General features: G+C 35.0%; 1 long non-coding RNA gene across 2 annotated transcripts in view; it reads left to right on the top strand.

Annotated features, from left to right (window-relative positions):
• Nucleotides 1-7,216: 7,216 nt before the first annotated feature.
• The window catches only part of LOC106101109, a 31,476-nt gene continuing 20,945 nt past the window's right edge, over nt 7,217-17,747 (top strand). For both annotated transcript variants that reach the window (XR_001225487.1, XR_001225486.1), the window contains exons 1-2: nt 7,217-7,478; nt 15,714-15,747. This is a non-coding gene — a long non-coding RNA (uncharacterized LOC106101109). The remainder of the gene's footprint in view (nt 7,479-15,713; nt 15,748-17,747) is intronic.

Below are 17,747 nucleotides of genomic sequence, written 5' to 3'. Positions count from 1 at the left end.
AAGGATGAAAAATATAGTCTATGTTACTCACTGATAACGTAGTTTTTTAATGGCAAAAACATTTTTGATATCAGTTCAGTAGTTTTTACGTGAATCGAATACATACAAAAATACAAATCTTTCCTCTTTATAATATTAATATAAATAAATACTACTTAAAACAAACATCAAATTGAAACTTCTGATATTATTTATTAGCACCTTTAAATTGTTAGCGAACTTCTTAATTTATCATTTTACTTATTTAATCATACATTGCCTGTTACTTTATGATACCTGTATACATGTGACAAGTAAACCGAGCAGTGGATATACATAATAATATTTCGAAACGCTGTGATATTTCTCGCACGACGACGGAATGAACGATTAAAATCCAATCGAAGCCAATGAAGTTTAAGTACTGCCTCAATTCTAAATTAAACTTTCTTGATTTACAATAGAGTTTAATATTGCACGAAAAATTTCGTTTACATTGCTTTACTAAGGGGATTGCCTCAGTGCCAGGCTAAATTTGTACCCGTTATCCAATTTTTTTTTTTTTAAGTAATTGCTTTAATTCATTAAGTTCCTATAAGTTTATCAAAGTTTACGTAGCTTGTGAAATCCATGTTTTCTATACTTTAATAAAATAATTTTGAAATCTTCCATCGGTAGATTTCTGTTAATACGCAGAACTACTAATAATACGTTCTATAAAAGGAGTAGGTGTTTCAGACTTCCTTCAAATTTATCGTGTAAAAAGAGGCAAACGTAAGTTTGGAACTTTTAAACGCCACGCGGACAAAGTCGTGGGCAACAGCAGGTATATTTTCTATGATTATCGTTTAAAAATTATCTTGTATTGAAAATAATCATGAATATAAAATAACATAGTCCTATTAGCCATCCATGTAAATTTATTTATATTCACTTCACACTAATATTATAATTGCGAAATACAGATGGAATGTTTGTCAATTTGTATCTCCATAGCAGCATAACAAATTTCGATGGAATCGTTTTTTTAAACTCCACACTGACAAAATCGCGGACAAAAGATAGCTAGATATATTAAAGTCATACCTGCCTGCTACACGTAATGGCGGATACCAGGAACGCTCCTATTTGGAATTAAGTATTTTCAAATCAAAATGTATTCTATTATCGAGATCTTTATGGAAGCGATGTACGCAAGCGTAGCTACCCCCCTCTATGTAGGTCAGGGGAAGCTGCGAGAGGTGTGGGATGCGGGGAGGTAGATGTACGTAGGCGTCCCATCTCTGCTCACCCCCTCTATCGACCGAACCCGGTCTAACGCCCACAAACAAAAAAACTACATCGGTTTCAAATGTTAAATGGTCAGATATTGGTGTTTATACCTGACTCTCGAAGACCTTTTCCTATCACCCTTTCTCAACGATTTGAGAATCGATTATGCAAGAACTTCGTAATATTTTTATCGGAAAATAAATGTGATTTATTATATATTACCATACAAAATTGCACATAATATTTTTTATTTCTTTGCTTTGCCCAAGGTGAATGTTGGTCTTCGGCATATTTGCCATCACCGTGTTTTCTACGCCGAGTAGTCCTGCGATTTTAACGCCGCTTAATAAAAAAAAATCGGGGTTTTTTATCCGGTCATGCAGACTGGTACGAGTACTTAATTCTGCATCTTACGGTTTTACGATTAATTGACCGCCTTGACTGTGTTCTTTGTTTCCACTGCCAAAAAGCATGTACAGAAACATCTGTCTTCTTAAATAGAATAATAGGAATGATATACAAATGTATTATTTGTATATCAGTCTTACGTCAGTGGAAATTCACGGTTATTTTACACCAAAAAGCTAAGAAAGAACCTAACCAGTTAGTGCGGGAATAATTTCGAACGTGAATACCCGAAATCTTTTTACTTTCGGCGCTTATTTTTTTCTTGGTAGAATATTTTAATGTTCTAGATCGTCCAAGATAGTACAAATAAAGCTTGTAGTTAAAAGTTCAAAACTATCCAACTGCGATTCGCAGAAATATAATTACGTCTAGGTTATTCACCCGATGAGGAATCTCATGTTCGATACTAAAGTTGTACCGAATGCGACCTCTTTTTGTTGTCTATCGCCGCCATGTTTGCTGGCGAAATAAAAAAAAGCGTCACTCCTACCAGCCAGTACCTATTTAAAATTATCTGTCATATCTTTTTTTATTTTTGCTGGCTGTACCCGACATTTATGACCAGATTAAGAAATATTAGAAAGTCAATTTGATTATTGATTTCAGTATTTTGGATTGGGTTTTTGTTTTTACTTTCATAAAATAAGTAACATTAACATGACATACGAATTAAAAACATTAAAATATGAGTATTTAATTTAAACAATATATTTTGATCGAATGTTCAATATTAAAAAAAAAAGTTATTAATATTTTAATTAAAGTAACTAATGTTACAACTTAAATCCCCCCTATTATTAAAACAGATATTAAATTTTTTATTAACAGTTTCAACAATTTTTTTCTATCTCATGTGACTGGCGCGTTTTTGTCTCGTGAACGAAGAACCAGTTATGACGTCACAGTGGCATTTGTTGACCGAGATTGCTGTAGTGTATAGTACAGTCGGCACGGCTTCTCACTTTATCATACCATTTAATTCAATTTATTTATTTCTTCTTGGGTTTCAATTACTTACCATCGTAAAACTTGCACTGACAATCCAACGACATTCGTACACAAACCTTGATATAGTAGGTTAGGGCGTACTCATAGTTGACAGCACTAAAAGCCTCCTTTTAATATTGACGTAATAATGTATTTAGTCGAGTTTTACGATTTGCGAGAAGAGCGGTATTGGTGGGACATCACGTGACATTTATATATCCCCTTTCTAGTGGCCGTAAACTCTAACAAGTCACTTCCTGTACGTTGACATCTTATTAAACTCATAAAATAATACCATACATAACGTACCTTGAGGCAAATTTGAAGCCGATTTTTTTGCTGACCTAAACTATTACTAAGGCTTCATCGTAGTAGGTTAAAGAAATATTGTTCTCTTTTTTCGAGTTTTCCTCCTTGTGTTTCGGTAGTGAAAGGTAACAGTTACTCTTTGTTTATATGACATCTCATACTGCATTATAACATCTGTGGTAGTTTTAAACGAGACTCGGGTACAATCGTATGTCATAAAAATATAAGCGTCGACATTTAGCACTTGGTGTGTGTTTACATATATAACCCAGCTGAGCTCGTCAGGGCGCGCGCCTATCGATTCCCGCAAGGACAAGGGCGCCCACGCCCGCTCATACCCGGCGCCCACCCCCCACTCACCCGCCCTACCTGCCTACCCTCTATCACCCCAACACCCACTGCCAACCTGCCACCCCCGCCGCAAAAACTCGACAGATACGGTATTGGAATATTCAAACTTTATTGCGGCTCGTTAGGAGCCCACGATTGCGTAGATGGGATGGTGGTTCTACGATGGGAAGATGTTGATATAGACGGGTAATGATGATCATGTTACTCGCCTTCACCTCTTTTATGTCTAGTCGACCTAATAGTATTGTGTACATCTCGTGCGATCTCGCGAGCCGGCATAAAGTTTGGATTGCATTATACAGGGTGGCTGTTTGAAAATTTATATCAAAGAAAAAGCTTTACAATACGTAATTTATAAATGAGATCCTTCAATTAAGTTCTGATCTCTACGAGAGGTAGATTTTACCTGTTTAACTTAAAATTCTAGTTTGTGTATTCACTGAACTATGGAAGTTTAATAATTATTATTTATTCTTAAAAATGATTTTTGATATACTACTCCTTTTCATGCCAGACGTAACGATAGCTTCGAATTCTTATTAAATATTTATTAATTTCATTCGTACTTGTTCTTGGTCAGCTGGACGTCAGCAAAATATTTTGTTTAAAACTACTTCGTGTGCGCTACCCTTGTATTAAAAAATATATGACATATTCAGTAGATATAATAAATCAAACAAATTGTGGGCTAGTGTCCTCTACCTTGACAAAGCTGCAGTTTGTAGGCAGGCTACGTGACAACGATAGCCACGAGATATGCACAGACATCGTATAATGTTCAAATTATAAAGCTATTTTTATTTTTTAAACCTCCCTCTTTGTTTATTTAAATCTTATCTCGTTCTACATAAATGTGAATCGAAACATGTTTTTATTAATGGCCAGTAACTAACAATTACATTCAAAATCTTTATTTCGTATCTCGAATTGAGATATAATGCGAAAAAAAATTGTTACGCCAAGCATCTTGCAAATGTATAATTTTATTATCTAAAGTGGCAACCCTACAAAGGTGGGGTTGCCACTTCCGATAATAACCAGCTAATTTGCACGCTGCCACACTCAGAATCGAGTGCATAGTTGAGTTTGAATAAGAAACGTTAAGAGTCACAAGGAAAAATGAACGATTCTAATCTAATGATAATTTAGTAATTAATTAAATTGCAACACTACAGTAATGTACACAACTTTTGCTACCAAGAGACACCTAGCGACAAATTACGCAACAAATTGCTATAAAAATACCTCACCCACACAACCTTACCTACGTCAAAGCCTAATTTACAAAACTTACGAAATGTACTCCGCTTGACTTACGTATAAGTATTTCTATTTGCTCGCGTTTGAAACAAGCGTGCAAAACCTTTGACCTTTAAGAAGACTTGAGATCGAAATGTTGGGAACAAGACCCTTAAATATGAAAGGAAGCGTGGGTGTAGGTTTCCATTTATTTTCTACCGAGAAAACTTCTTATTTTACGTAATTACTTAACTTGTCTTACGAATACTTGGAAAAGAAATTGAACTGACGTTATTTTAGCTTTACTTCTAAGAATAATTGGTATTTGCTTTGAATGAATCATTTATAAAGATATTATCAAGAGGGAATATTTGTACTTTCGTAACTCGTACTAACGTAAGATTTTGGGTGTTTTGATTGACGAAGAAGCATAGCAATGTAATTGTTAAAGCAGATGTTTGAAAAAAATATTGTTAACCGTGAGTTAGTTGTCGAATTTTTATAAACGATTGAATAAAGCAAAACTATTACTTCTTAAGTCTATATTCGTTCACTATTAGCCTTAAATATACATTCATAATTTTTAAATTGTTTACTTGTACTACACATATTGCATCTTTAGTCGTAACATCTAATCTAACTAATATTAGAAATGCGAAAGTTTGGATGAATGGGTGGATGGATGGATGGATGTTTCTTAGAGTTTGTATCCGTAACGGCTGAACGGATTTCGATGAAATCTGGTACAGATGTATAGGATAACCTGGAAGAACACATAGGCTACTCAGTATTGCTTTTTTTTAATTTCGCACGGACGGAGTCGCAGGCGAAAGCTAGTTATAAATATAAATAGGCAATTTTCATGTCTTGTATGATTCGATAAAATAGTATTTATTACTTCGATAGCCGGGTTATCGAGTTCATAATATTTCACATAGATAAAGTCACGATGCAAATAACTCGAGCCTCTATGCCGATCAGTTTGTGTAATGTATTGAATAATGGCTGTTTTTACCTTTTCAAAGAACTACCAGAATGAACGTGGAGTATAAAAACCATGACATTGTATTTTAAAACATAGTCAATGTAACTAGTATGTAGTTAGTACATGTATGCAAGCTGCTGGTACTTTATCGTCAACATCAGCCTTTATTTGCCCAATGCTGTTTTAGGTCATCATGTCAAATTATCAAAATCTGACCAATGATTTAAGAACGGATAAAGGCAAAAAAATTTTTTTGTGCAAACAACTAATATAGAATTTGAAATATTTCGAACTATTTTTATAATTTAGAATCACACCGTTTTTTAATAGACTCTTCTTCGGCATGGTTAGAACGGCATATGTTTTTTTGTTATTACGACTTCGACAAATATACGACACTAATTCAACCTATTCAAAACTATGTGCCCGGTTCATACATAGCCAGTATAGTCAGCAATGCTCAATAAATGACTGGTACGCAACTGGCCAAGTGTGATCCATGCAATAGTTCCTACCCTCTTTATACTTAGGTGCAACAGCGGGCTATGGAATTACGTATTCAGATAGCCGTGGCATTCTGACGCAACCGAAGTTACGAAGTTAGCAGATATTAAGCCATCAATCATATTGGAAACAGATGCAACGTAGGGTCTTGTGTGCTGAGAAGTCCAACAAATTTGTCTTTAATTAAACAATAAAATAAGAAATGATACAGTAACATAAATGTTGATTTATGTGCAATGCAATATGCAACGGTCTGCTCGTTCGATATAGCCGGGCGGCGGGAGTGCGCGCATGCGCAGAATCGATCTCACCCGCCGCCACCCGGCACGTGTACACCTCCCAACCCTGCCGAACTCAACCCGTTCCCTTACCGGCTCAACGAAGTTACACTTAATAAGTACTAATTATGTTTCAACATACCCTGGTATCACGGAAGGGGGAAACAGTTTAGACAAAAAATGTTAACTTGTACTTGATCCATAGACGCACTTTTCGACAGTTTTACAAAGGGATCAGATAAACAAGCGGCAATATTATCATTTTAAAAAGTACCACATTGATACCCTTTTTCCAAACCTTTAGATCGCCCTTGTTTACCGTGATCATGACACCAGCTAGTTAGCGAGCCTATTTTAGAATATAACGTGGAAACCAGACCAAATAAGATGTAGTGAGAAGGATTAAAACGTAGGAAAATAATGAAGGTATAACAATCTAAGGCTTAAGTGATAAAATCAACGAAAACGCTTTAACCATAATATCAAACAGAAGGAATGGAATGTCTCAAACTGAAAGTAGTATCATAGAAATGAAGAATGTTTGTTAAGGTTAGGAATTAGGAGCACGCAGGTTAGAATATAAAAATTTCTAACACATAACAAAAGGTGGTGTCTATTTTGCTGTTACTCCGTAGAATTAACCCTAATATAGCTGACATTTAGTTAGTAAAGGTGAGATACCGATTTGATCCTATATGATTGATTAAGCTGGAAGGCAGCGAGGAGGGTTGAGTTGGGCGGCGCCGCCGGGGGAGGCTAGAGGACGCGCTGCGGGGGAGGAGCGGTGCAGCTGCCGGTGCACTGCGTCCCCTCCCCCGCTGCCGGGGGGATTCCGCGCCGGCCCATTGCCAAGTTCAATGCCAAGGTCATGCGCGCGCGAGTGCGCCTGCGCGCCGCAATGCAGGAGCGCTCGCCGGCCGCCGTTCGCAGCCGTCAGTGCCTTGCCGACGTTCGATACACACACACCGACGCGCTTCAATCACATACTTCCGCAACAACACTAAACTGATACGGCCCAATAGTCCTCCAGATAAGTTCATAGACGGTGTCAATGGCGGCCAACAAAACGTGTAAAGATTGGTGCACACCATGTGATTTGCTGACGGTAGCGCGTCGGACGCGGCCCAAGATTATGCAATATTTTCATAAACGCACCGCCCCATCCGGTAAGTACCATAACTGACTGATGTTGTTCAAAATTTCCATCAACAAGGAACTATTTTAGCGTTGGTGGTTATTTCACGCTTTAAAGACTTTAATATTGAAATGTGGCAATTTGAGGAAAACCTTCAATGACGTTAGGTTATAGCAGTAGCCATATTTGTTTTAGGCATTAGATAGACAACCAATAGATGAAATCTTGTTGACTTTGTCTTAGTTTTGTCTATATCTATAGTGTGTATAGTGATTATGACAAAGTGTTCAATATTTCATAATATGTATGGTAATAGACTATTAAGGACGTCATATTAAAACGTGAGTTATTTTACGGATGGACGAAGACTCGGCAAGAAGGGAAAATCATTATTAATTTGAGAAACTAATTCATAGGTATTTCTTTTAGTTTATGCCGACATTCGTATTAGCCTTGTACATTTTTTTGTGGGTACATAGCTATTCATCTCAATGAGCAATTTATCCGCCATTTTGATATTTGGAACATAGAATACGAGACAGGCAAGTTTGTAAAAGGATTGTTAGAATATATCTCTATCTAGAAAAAAATAACGTAGTAAGTACCTTCATGGAACCAGACAAGATAGTAGTCTTTATTTTGCTTTGATGGTCTCTGATTGGATCTGATAATTTCATGTGTTGCCTGTACATACTGGCCTCTTTAACACCCCCCCCCTGCCCTTCCGTTCTTCTACCACAATTAAAAACTCGTTAATCAAGAGATTGCACATAGTTTTACGCGAGATCAACTTCAGAATTTCAAAATTGTTGTCTAAACTTTCGTATAGAGTATCAAGGGCATCAAGAAAACGACAAAGGGCCCGAGATTAAAACCGAAATGCTCGTATCCTGTTCGAGACGGTCCGCAAAAAATGTCCAAGTGACGAGTTCAAGGCAATCGGGTGATCCCAGACTCGTTGCCTAGCCAGCTAACTGGGCTACGAATGCTAACTTACAATTCATTGGTTCCTGCGTAAATAATCGTATGAAAACAGAATTTTAAACATTGTGCAAATGCAATTTCGAGTTATTATTTACGTTCTTGCTAAATGTTCAATCTAACAATAATACCTATGATCTGCCTACATTGAAGATATGAGAAAAAATATGAGGAAATAATACTTCTATGAATATTTAGATGTATATTTTTTAATTTGTTCTTTTTAAAGACGATTTCTTATTAGGAAACTGCATTTTGACAATAACAAAGTCTTTTTATTTTAAACTAATAACATATTATTTTTTTATTAGTATTTATTCCATATTGAAATCATTATATAAACGACTAGTATAAACGAAGAGTTAATTTTAGATCTCAAAACGTTTCATTGGAATGAAACCTTAAAAAGCTGAAGTAGATTTCAGTACAAACACAAGAATGAGATTGCTAACATGCCAATTATAAGCAAACTTTGGAAAGACGTAATTTTGTAGGAATTAATGATTGTAATTTAGAATAGTACTGTTATGAATTATAATCACATGACTTAACTACATAAATATAATATAAATATAAAGAATATTCAACCACTTTACAGACTATTAAAACCCTGATTGATAGAGTGACCATGTTATAAATGTGTCCCAAAAAAATTCTTTAAGCCAACTAAAATTATTTCTGTTCCGTTTAAAGTTAAATTTAAAAACCAAGTTAAAATTCCATTGAGTAACAAATCATCAACTTCTTTCTCCTTAGCCTACTCCCGTATTATCGACGCACTAGGTTTTTATCCTCAACATAACTATCATACGTCATCTCAGTCATCACTCCCTTTTTTATCATATAACCTTTTACGCGATCCATTCATCTCTTTCTAGGTCTACCTCTACCGGTGTACCCTTCCACACTAATAACTAACATTATTCTTGTTAGATGAGATTCATCCTATTGAGAATAAATAAATTAAGAATTTTAAATGACAAGTAACATATTTATTTCCGCTCTATGTGTCATTGTGATTTGTTTATACACGAACGTACGTGTCTAATGGTTATTTTACATTGTAAAAAATAAAACACATTGAACGACATTATAACATGTCCTGTAAAAAGAAAAAAATATTTATCAAAATTAAATAAATATAAAACATAATAGTTATACAAAAGGAAATATTTTTCCACATACGTTCGGCTCGTGGCCTCCCACATCATAGCTTTACCTTGAACTCGCGCTCGCGGTGTCTGCATAACAATTATCCAATACAACACATACATTAAATCAGATCTCGTTTAATATCATTAAGATATATCTATATTGTTTAAAGTATCTGTTACGTGCGTCATTGCGTTACAATTGATACACTGCTGCAAAATGCGAAGTTTTTATTTTCGATCTCATTTTGTAGTCATAAACGCAGCGCAAGGTTAACCACTTGAACAAAAATTATATTTTAATTTATCTATAGGATTCATTTACTGATAGAAACCTAAACTGAATTTTAATTTGTCTAAGTTATTGTCACCCTAGGCTAAACTATATTTTAAAAGAAATAGTTCATTCGCAGACGAAAATTGGTATCACAATTCCCCGGTCTTTTATGATTCTAATCGAGAGGTTAGAAGCCTTGTGCTCAGTAAGGATCTTTTTTAAACACAAGTTTTGTAAGAAACGGGAAAATTATTACGGAAGATAGATCGATATGGAGGACGAAAACTTTGTGTGCCTACCTTATTGAGTGGGATAAGGACAGGTAGATGACGTTTACATTTCTGTCAACATCCGAAATTCAATAACGATCTTGGCATGTGTATAAAACCTATTTCATTGTTTCATTACTGTGAACTAAAATTAGAACCTCGGTTATGAATAGTTCATGGAGTAAGCCGTCAGCAATTTCACATTGTTTGACTTAGGGTAGGTTACGAGCGCCTCAATGGGGACGTTTAATGAGCTTGACTGATGATAATATAAGAATGCACTTTAATAATACTAATAATATATAAACACAATTCCCGGTGTATCCAATTTCGAAAAACTTGGACGACAGTGTAAAATATTTAAAGTTGTTTGGACAATAACATCTTATATAACAATTTTAACGTAACTTTCTCTTGAAGCAAAATTATTAATAACGTTGTTACATATTAGATTCATTATGTCTCAATTCTATTTAATTTTAATAGTAGTGTCCTACTTTTCTTAATCCATATTGTCATCCTAGTATCAGCTGATAGGCGCGTCACATTGACGTCTCGTCGGTAACATGGCGGACAATATGGCGGACTGTGTAATGTTTATTTACAACGTTCGCATTAGTCACAGCGGAGTCAAACGAATGAGCACGTGTAAAAATATTGCAGAAGATATAAGACGCCTTTATCATTTATGTTGGGTGAACTTTTATGACAAATTACATTCATTGATAATCAGGTGATCGAAACTATTTTTTTTGTGCCTGACTGAAATGAAAAAGTTTAGATGGATGGATGGATGTTTGTTAGAGTTTGTAGTCTAAATAGCTGAACAGGTTTCGATGAAATGTGGTATAGATGTAGAGGATAGTCTGGAAGCACACATAGTCACATTCTGTTTTTTTTTTTTAATACCACACGGACAGAGTCGCGGGCGAAAGCTAGTACTTACATAAACTGTTAGGTAACAATTATTTTTTTCTAAAACCTTAGATTAATATTTCACATAAATGTTACTAATAATAAATAATCGTTATTAATAAAGCTATAGGCTAAAACATTTCCAGTGATATTAAACCACACATGATGAGATCATTTTTCCACTTGGGATTTCCCTCGTTTGTGTCCACGTGTTATACTGACCCTACATTTTAAAAATCTATTCGTTCATTTAATTTAAAGTCTATTTGATTACAGGCACATTTAATCATAACAATAAAATGATTGTTTTAACTTTTTTGGAGTATTATTCGACATTATATTCAGTTCCATCTTTTATATTCATAGAATCATATTTATGTTCGATAAATTCACTAACCTGCGCCAAAATTTATTCAATAGGTCATTGACACTTTTATCGTATTTGATACTAAAATATTTTTAGTTATTTGTCAACATTATATCATAAAGTTTGATCCCCTACCGTTTTTCTTTAGTACATAATACCAGTTTTCTATGTCTTTTAATCCTTGTCTGATTTGACTCCTTACTCATATCCACTTTCAAGTATTCATCCATACTTTCTTTGCCCCCCTCTCCTTTAAAACCATCCACATTCATTCTTATAACTTTAATCTCTCCATAACATGTCCATTCTCTAGCCGTATACTTAACATATAGTCTGACGTCATAATAAAATATAATGATTTATATCCGGTTGCCGTTGCCTAGCAACTGACATGCATGCGTGCATCACGGATATTGCGTAACACGGCAGTTTCCATATATTTCTTAATCTCATACATACACATACACATACACATACACATACACATACACATACGTGTACGTCGAACTAAGAATATCACATAAATCGACCATCTTGTAACTCGCACACTAGTAAACACGCGCCATTTTGCGAGCGCCGTGTGCGGCTTTTGTGCACGGACGAATGCAGCTTGCGCACTGCACATGCGGCGAGGGGGACGCGCGGCGGGGGGCAGAGAGGGGCAGGGCCAGGGCCGGGCAGACCTTGAACGCGCCTAGCAACAGAGCTGCCAACTGCACCACACTTATTTATTTCTGTTTTACTCGTCTGCACGTTCGCTTGCAATTTAAAACGGAACGTTTTATGTAGTCATAATGGTGCAGGCGGGGTTAGAAATACGCCGTCAGAAGCGTTTCTATTCTTTTATAGATGGCACACTTTGGTTCATCTTTGTTGTCAATTTATGACACTATGTGTGATTTCGTCTTATTTAGTCACTTTAAAAAAAGTATTTTGAAAAATTAATAAAGTTCCTGAAACTCAACTCTACGAATATAATCAACATGTTATGTGAATGAATAGACTTTACTTGATATGTCATCATATAAATATGTTATAGACAAATATTTGCAAATATGGAAAGTATCTTAAAATTGTGGTTATCTTTGCAAAACGGCCACTATCAGTATCATTCCTGTCTCGTGCAATGACTAACTGCTTTGTTATCGCGATAATATTGCTATGTAAGAAGTTACAGCACCTAGACATAACAAAGTAAGATTTTTTCAAATATAACACGTCTGTTATGTTTTTTTAACCTTAACAAAACAATATGTAATTGTTAAAGTTGGAAATAATCTATCATTAAATAAAACCATTGTAATTATAAACTAGAGATGGCGTATATCCTAAAATAAGTAACACTTTTAGTTTATAAAAACCAAAAACACTACAGCCTGTACCCACTATGACACTCAAGAGGGGAACACGAATAGAATGTCATGTCACTCATCAGAATTGGTTCAGCCGTTTAGGCACCAAGTGGTAACAATCGAAACTTAACAAGCCCACATACGTAAAAACTATGCGCAATAAACGTACGACGACAACGAAAACGTTAAGACGGTCAGGTAAAAAAATTTTGCAAACCATCTCGATCACTAAATAAAAATTGTTTACAATAATTTTGGATTTTTCCAAAGATTTTTTTTTATTAATCTCATACGACCGAATACTTAAAAAACATTTAGATATGTAACACCATCTTAAATGAGAAGAAACTTGATACGTTAACTAAAAATTAGTTAAATTCCGATGTCGATTAGTGTGCATTTCGTAGTAATATTTGACCGATAGACATTATTTGATTTGACGTGGCGTATTATTTGATCGGTTTGTCGTATGTTTTTGAAACCCGCTGTATATCAAATCAAGACAAAGTGGAAGCCGGATATTACAACACTAGCGTAGTAACATTGAACATGATACTCTCACGATATCGCCGACCGGCCTTAGCATTACCACACTATCGGATTTCCACTCTACCGGGCCCCCACTTTTATTATTAGATTATAATACAACATTGACAATGTTAACACGATTTGTTATGTAAGGTGTGAAACGTAATGTTGTACAAACCAATAATATATAGTTAAGATTTTTGTTTGTAGTAATAATATGCTTAAATGAGTAAACGTCTATCGTACTAACATTATTTATGCGAAAGTTTAGATGGATGGATTCTTGTTAGAGTTTGAAGCCTAAACGGCTGAACGGATTTTTATGTAATTTGGTATAGATGTAGAGAATTGTTTGGAACTATACCTGCCGCTGAGTTCCGTCATCGCACGAGTCGACAGAGTGCCAAATATCATCGATACCACCTCGATGGTTGGCATTCCACAACGACGAGGTTTTCACGTACATTCTTACCTCGTACAGTCGCGTTGTGGAACACTCTGTCCTCAGCGGTATTTCCAAACAGTTACGACTTAGGGGCCTTCAAGAAAAGAGCTTACTCCTCCCTTAAAGGCCGGCAGCGCATCTGCAGTACCCTTGGCATTGCGGATGTTCATGGGCGTCGGATAACTTAATATCAAGCGATCCGTTGCTCGTTTGCCCGCTTTTCTTATAAAAAAAACTCTGGAAGAACACATAGGTTACTTACTTTTGTTTTTTTTTTTAATTCCATGCGGACGGAGTCGCGGGCGAAATCTAGTCTGTAAATAAAAGAATAACGTGAATGTGTACAAATTTACAAAACATTAGACAAAAATCATAGTCACGTATTCGCTGATAGCATGAATTAGTAGTCAAAAACATGTGATTGCATACAGACTAACCAATTTTTGAGACAGAGGCAGTTTCTTAAATCATCGTGGTGTAAACCGTAACACGTGGTTTTACACATAATTTTAAGATAAGGCATGATTGATATGTTTATGTGAATATTTCTACACATTTAGGATATTACGCACATGTAAGTTGATATTAAAATATTTTCATCAACACGGACTGTCTTTAACACATCTTTTATCTATGGTTCATGTTTCTAATCCCAACTAAGCTGTAAACAGGTTATAAAAACACAACAAATAAAATATAAACTAATTATTCCAACAAATTGCCGTATAATATTGCCGTTTTACGTATATTTTATCTGTATATCGAAGTGCTTCGTGTTACGCAATCGGGCCGTGTAAATCAATTTAGCTCAGCCCGGGTTCTAGGCATCCAGGTCTCCCCGGGAGTGCCCTTTGACATTATCCAGTGTGGGTGTTCGAGCGGGCATGCGCAAATCCTTCCCCACCCGAACCCCTTCCTAAACCCCCCAAGCGTGGGCAGATGACGCAAAACCAAGTACTAGCGATCGTTTATGGCTATATTTAGAATTCCCGCTACATTTTTACTGACTAACAAAGGATATTTAAAAATATTAAAGTATAGATAATAAAAAATCATAGATTTCTACAAAAACTAAAAATTACTTAATATAATTTGAAGCTTACATCATAGCATATTATGAAAGCTTAGATGGATGGATGTTTGTTAGAGTTTGTAACCTAAAGGGGTGGACGGATCCCGAAAAAAAAATTGGTATAGATGTAGAGGATAGTCAGGAAGAAAACATAGGCTACTCACTTTTGATTTATTATATTCCACGCGGACGGAGTCGCAGGTAAAAGCTAGTTGTATATAAGGTGACCATCGTTTTTAAATTATCGTAAAATATTGAACGTCACAATTATCCTGTCTCTAAAATTACTATAGATAGCTGTTGCTCGCGACTTCCTCCTCGTGAAATTAAGAAAAAGAGTAAAAACATAGCGTATGTTACTCACTGCTAAAGTAGCTTTTTAATGGTGCAAGAATTTCTTAAATCGAAACAGTAGTTTTTGAGTTATTTCAATACATAAAAAAAGTCTTTCCCTTTAAATTGTTAGTATAGATATTAAAGAAACTATTGCATTCATAGGTATTTTCTGTTACCTACTGAAAAACAATAAAAAGACGCATGAACGAGTCAGTCAGTGAGTCAGTTGGGTGGGACTTGTGCATTCAAACGTACTTACAGTCTGTGCTATATTTGTAAGTCATGTGTAACTCTGAATCGAGTCATACAGTTTTTGTGCAACTATGTTTTTGAAGGAATGTTTTAATATTTCTTTGTAATAATTAGAGAAAGTGCTAGGATTATTATTAAAAAAACTTTTTTTATAATTACAAATAAGTAAATGTCAAATGAATCGACATACATTTTTTGTCAACACTAACGATCGTCATTTGTCTTTAGTTTTGGAAGTCCCCGTTTTCCTTTACTAAAAAAAACTAGAAAAAAATACAAAGAGCTTCAGCTGTATGTTTAAAATCCTTTTTTTTATTTCAGGCACTGGCTGATTGCCGGCAGATAGCATAACGAGGTGAGTTTATATCTCGTTTAATTTACCATAACAAAACGCGTGACGATACCAGCCCGATAGGGCTGTCACGTATTGAATGCACAGAATGTCGCCCGTTTCGATAAAGAGCTATGTTTTTCCTGTTTAATAACTGTTAACTTTATATGCGATAATGTACATTATTATTGTTATTTAATACATTGATGTAAATGGTTTAGGTTTCGCGTCATCCGAATTTTAAAGCGGCTTGCATTGAACGAAATGCTATCAGCGGAATGTTTGTCACTAAACTGTCAATATCTGGTACATTTACCTTTGTTAATAATAATAATAAAGGTAAATGTACCAGATATTGAGATATCGTTACTTAGTTTGATGATTACAATGGTCTTTCTATGTTTATAAATGACCTCTATTTTATTCAATTCTTTAATCAATTTGTGAAAAACTGTTCATATTTTTTTGTCTTACATATTTATTTAATTCTTAACACGAATTTTCGTATTAAGATTTACAACAAAACTTAACGATTTCAGCCTATGACGATATTTTAGTAATTTTCAAGATTAGATAAACTATCGCAATTCGTAACGTATAGCAATTCGGAAATCGCTTTTCTCAAATCTTTTCTTTAACTAAATAATTATTTTCCAAGTGTTTATTGGAAATTATCTATTAACGTATTTATATTGTATTGATAATTGCTTCTACTTACTACAAGATCCTCTAAATTGCAAAAGAAACACAAAAGCATTTTAAAAAAAAGTAGGCAATCTCTAAATAGGTTTCAGTGTCAAAAATCTTACAAGAAAAACCATTATTAGATTCATTGTAAATATTAAAAATATCGAAAAACTTAATAAAACCATTCCGAGCAAAACTCAACGCCTGACAAGTGCAGTAGGGTATATGTGTGCGTCTCAAGGTCAAGGTTGGCACGTGTGGCGGTGTGAGGGGCGCGGCGCGGGGAGGACGCGTCCCCTGTGCGGTCCCCCCTCCGGCCCCTCTTTTAGCGTTCCTTCGCGAATTTTTCAAACCGTTCCCCATCAAATACCACGACAGTTTTAGCTTATAAGTAGGTATATAGGTCAGATTCTTTAGGTGAAGGATGACGGTGTGGTTTTGTTTTGTTTTTGAAACCAGTTTTGCGATACCTTGGATGGTTACCTTAGTGGTGTTCGATTTGTGGACTCATTCGTAAGCCTGTTTTCTTTATACGCATATCAGTTCTTAGTGATTGTTTTATATGTCAATGGTCGATCGAAGTCATGCTTAAAATAAAGTGCATCGAGTTGGATTTTTTGAACAACAATATAGCCTAGCCTTCCATAAGGTCACTTCTTTAGGACGTGTTCTGAAACTTGGTAAGCGGTTTTAAAAAAAATATAAACGACTTCATTGTATTATGAAAACTAGCATGTAAGTATTTTGTAATTAACACTATCGTTTAATTTTATAACCGTCTTGTCAAGTCATTGTGGTTTTAGCGCATCGTATTATTTTATCGATGCTCTAACACTCAAAAATGTGAATAAACGGTCCGATTTATATCCTTTGCGATATCTATTATAATATTTTGAATATTTATGTGTTTGAAATAGTATAATTATCGTATTATATAATTAAATACATTAATAAAAAAGCTATAGTACAGTTTCAACGAGAAATAATTTCAGGTTGAACAGAGCCATCTGTTGGAAAATAGTGAAAGAGAAATGAAACCTAATGCCTGAGTTTTAATCATATTGTATAGCAGGGAACACAGATGGCTCTGTCTACCTTTTACTTCATAGAGGTCGCTTTTACCTACTTTCTCTTGTTTTCATAAAATCTTGCATAAAATGTTACTTATGTATTTGTTTTCTTTTGCTTTCATTTAAATAAGTACGTTTATTTATTTGATTAAAATAACATGAATAAAGTTAAAAAAAACAACTTACAATTTCATATTTTACAGTCCGTACAGAACTTTAATTAGTTGTCTATGATTTTTTGGCTTATTTAGCTGGTCTACGGCATCA

The sequence above is a fragment of the Papilio polytes genome, unplaced genomic scaffold (genome assembly GCF_000836215.1).
Source record: "Papilio polytes unplaced genomic scaffold, Ppol_1.0 DF824024.1, whole genome shotgun sequence".
Classification (NCBI taxonomy): domain Eukaryota; kingdom Metazoa; phylum Arthropoda; class Insecta; order Lepidoptera; family Papilionidae; genus Papilio; species Papilio polytes.
This window is presented reverse-complemented; position numbering and strand designations above follow the sequence as displayed.